Source organism: Myotis brandtii, unplaced genomic scaffold, assembly GCF_000412655.1.
Source record: "Myotis brandtii unplaced genomic scaffold, ASM41265v1 scaffold29, whole genome shotgun sequence".
Classification (NCBI taxonomy): domain Eukaryota; kingdom Metazoa; phylum Chordata; class Mammalia; order Chiroptera; family Vespertilionidae; genus Myotis; species Myotis brandtii.
Genome location: NW_005361075.1, coordinates 2545529 through 2549824, shown reverse-complemented (window position 1 = coordinate 2549824; position 4296 = coordinate 2545529).

Sequence of the window (4296 nt, the reverse complement as noted above, 5' to 3'; positions counted from 1 at the left end):
AGGGAGCCCAGCACCCCAGGACCTGGAAGGTGGCTTTCAATACACGCGACTGGTTGAAAGGACAGCTCCCAACACACAGAAATTAAGACGGAGGGACCCACAAAATCCAGGAATTGGGAGTTTCCCGGCACCCCTGGTGGGTGGGACTCAGTCCCCCTGAGACTGGGAGGGGCTGCCCCACTAATGCCTCAAATTTAAAAAGTCCCGGGCATCTCTTCTAGCCCATTTCCTGCCCCTCCTCATCCTCCACCAGAAGCCCTAGACCCCTAGCTCTCCGTTATCTCTGATATCCAATCAATACCCAAATTCTCTTCTTTCCAGATAAATACTAAACATTTCTAGACTGTCATTTCCCATCCTCTGACATGGCATCCAAACCTTCACCCAGGCTTGTCTGGGTGAGGCAAGCTCCTCCTCCAGTCCCCACCTCCCTACACACACACACACACACACACATACACACACACACACACCCCGGGCTCCCACTCACTAAGCGGTTCCGTCCCCAGCCAGTGGCTCTGGCTCGCCTTTGGATCTTGGCTGCACTCTTAGTTCTGCCTGGGCCATTCCTCCGCTGACAGGTCTCTTCTGGAAAGCCCTCCCTGACTCCATCCTCTCCACTCCTACAGCTCTGCCCTTTCGTTGCCTCCCCCATTCCACTGTGAAGTCCATCTACTGTCCCCATAGCAACCAGTGCATCATTATTTAGTAAAGATTTCCTGAATCAGTGTGCGAATTAACTTTCAAATCAGTTGTGTCCCACCCACCCAAACACACATGAGATTCGAGATTCGAGATTCATCGTGGAGCCTCGGCTCTCCCCAGGGCATGTGAGGTCCTCCAGTGCAGTGGCTCCGTCCCAGTGATTCCTCCAGCCTCCCTTCCCCCAACTCCCGCCCTCACTTCATGCTCTTACAGCAAATCACATGGAGGGTGCAGTTGCCAGCCTCCGTAGCTTTGTTGCTGTACCCGGTCCTGTCCAGGAAGTTTTTCCGATACCCCACCACCACCACTGTGAGTCAGGGTCTTTTCTGGGCATTCTTTTTTGTTTGTTTTGTTAATCCTCACCAGAGGATATTTTTTCCATTGATTTTTTGAGAGTGGAAAGGAGGGGAGAGACACAGAGAAACATCGATGTGACAAAGACACATCGGTTGGTTGCCTCCCGCACACATCCCTAGTGGGGCCAGGGATCAGGCCTTCAACCGAGGGACATACCCTTGACCAGAATCGAACCTGAGACCGTTCAGTGTGTGGGCTGACTCTCTAACCAGAGACAAACTGGCTAGGGCCCGGGCATTCTTGAGATAACTGTGCATCCTACATCAAGACACTTATCTGAAAATTAATTAATTCAAGGATTTATTCATTGTCTTCCATGTACCAAATACTGTGCCAGATGTGAGAATAAAAATTCTGATATGGCCCCTCCTCAAGCAGCTCTATGCAGCTGTGTTTTCAAAGGATCCATTTTTCAGCTTTCCCTACCCTATACTGTGGGCTCTTCAGAACCGTGGTTGTGCTTAATCATTTCTATATTCTCAGTGCCATGCATACAGCAGGTGTATAATAAACCAACTAGAGTACAAGGGGGGTCTGGACATCCAAGGCCGGAGAGTTGGGGTCACTGAACCCTGGGGCAATGCCCTGGAGCCCTCATGCCCAGGCACACCCCCAGATGTTTCTCTCAGTGGGGAGAACCATTTGCTTTGTCTCCTGAAAGCCTGGTGTATGTACCAAGCACTGAGCCCTGGGGGCACTACTCCCCTTGGACTCTGGTGCATTTTCAGCAATTTTAGAGCATTTGTCAAGGAAGCTGTGAATCCAAACCTCGCGGGTATCTCCACACAGTTTTGTCAGCAACATGCTCCTTCCTAGTTTCATCAGTCTCCCGGTTTATGCTGAGTTTTCACACCCCCAGATGTTTCTCTCAGTGGGGAGAACCATTTGCTTTGTCTCCTGAAAGCCTGGTGTATATACCAAGCACTGAGCCCTGGGGGCACTACTCCCCTTGGACTCTGGTGCATTTTCAGCAATTTTAGAGCATTTGTCAAGGAAGCTGTGAATACAAACCTCACGGGTATCTCCACAGTTTTGTCAGCAACATGCTCCTTCCTGGTTTCATCAGTCTCCCGGTTTATGCTGAGTTTGGTCGAAGATAGTTTGGGGATTGACAAATGGTGGCGGATAAAGGACCTTGGGACCTTAAGACTAGAATTCAGCTAGCTCTGCCCTCTGCCCACTTTCCCTCCACGCACTCATGTATTCCTTCATTCACTCATTCAACAAACATGTAAGCCTTTCTTGGCCCCCCACACTTCAGAGCTCTGGGGATACGAGTCTGGCCCAATTCTGAGCCTCTGAGAGCTCAGAATTCCATGGGAGCTTTCCCTCCCCAGGGGCTTTTTGGAGCCTGAGAGTATGGCCTTTCACCTGGTGGCCTCAGGGCCCAGTGCCTGGTGGGCACTGCCCGTGCCAGATTGACTAGCAGGGGTTCCACAAAATGTTGTGCTCAAGGAATAGTAACACCCACAGCACCACACCAAGGGCACGGACAGGCCTGGATGCCCACGCAGTCCCCAGAGGGCCCCCCACACCTTGCTACCCCCCAAGAAATCCTCTGGAGACCACATGTCATCGTTTTAATACTGTGTAATACTTTCTTTTAAAATACAGTCTCTTCTGAGGTAGACAGACCACAACTGCAGAGCATCTTCAGACGAGAGATAAATACGTCCATGTACAACACACAGCAAAATGAGGTAGAAATGGTTAAGCTGGAGGAGAGGACCCCGACCCCAAGCTGGGTGGAGGAAGGAGAGGGCCAGCTTGCTGTGTCTGCCCTCCCCCAACCCCTGCCCCTGGATTCTTTGGTATGTCCCCCCCAACATTGCCAGAGCCGGACCTGCCTTCCCCCACCCAACCCAGTGCCCATGAGGTAGGTGCTAGTAGACTAGGGGATGTCTCCTTGTGCAAAGTTCCCCAAGGCCAGTAGAAGAGGTGGTGGGTCTCAGTCAGTGAGGCCCCCCAACCCCCAGAGCCGCCTGCCTCTTGAAGGGAAGGGATCCCAACCCCACTTCCCTGAAGCCCTACCCCATATACATACACACCTGAGAGAACCTCCTCACTCCTGGCTCCCTCTAAGGGCCTTTCACAGCCAAGACCCTGCAGCCCACCCCACTGCTTCTGAGGCAGCAGTCCTGCAAACAGCCAGCTCCAAGGAGAGGAAGGCCAGCAAGAGACCAGGGGTGAAGAGGGGGAACACAGAGCAGCTTTCCTGGCAGCACTCAGCACCTTGGCACCCCAATGCTCCCCCTGCACACCCTTCCAGCTGGGAGGGGGAGGCGGTGCAGAGACTGTAGCAGCTGTAAGGGCAGGCAGGTACAGGGAGGGAGGCTGGGGTGGGAGAGAAAAGAAGGTAGGGGTGAGGGCCTGTTCCCCCCCAAAAAAACTTTGGACCAAACGTCAGAGTTGTGAAATGGGCTCCCGAGGGGGAGGTGGCAAGCGGCTGAATCCCCATCAAGGGAAGTTTGTAGGAAGAGGAGGAATACGGTTCTCAGAAGAGAGCCCAAGCCTGGGCTTCTGGTGGAAAGTGTGGATGTGACTGAGAATAAACCCCCAATGTTAGCATAAAACAGCCTGCCCCCCTCACACTGCCTGCCAAGACCTCGGACCCTAGGAGAGTGAGAAAGGAATATTCCCCACAGAACCTCTCCTGTGCCGGATGCTCACTGCTCATCAGAGCCTCCTAGCGGACAGGGAAGGTTGAGTCTGTAGTCAGTTTTGTGCCCAACCAGCCTTGTGGCCAAACTGTATTTCCCTCCAGAGGCAATCCCCTTAGCCTGGATTATAGGAGACCTCTGCCTGGTCAGTGGCCAGGTGGGCTAACCTCTCTGAGGACTTTCTGCCTCTGTCACCTTCCCATTTGGGCCTCTCAGGCTACTCTGGGTCTGGGGCAGGAAGTGGGCGAGGACAACCCAAGTCTGGTTAACCCTTCACAGAAAATACTAAGCTGAGAGTGGGACCCAGTTGGAAGAGTAGCAGAAAGGGTGCCAGACTCACCTGCTCTCAAATCCCACAACACGCTCCCCAACACCCCTGCCTACAACCTTGGACTGGGAGGAAGCCTACAAATACATTCTGCTTCCATCCGTCCCAGGAAGAGCAGGGGTCTAAGCGTAGCCCTGGGTCCTCCTCCGCCCTGCCCCACAAGTCTCACTTTCCAAGTCTTCCGGGAGAATGTGCTCCCCTGAGGGCTAGGGTGGGTGGTGGGATCACACAGGAGAGTAGCCAACG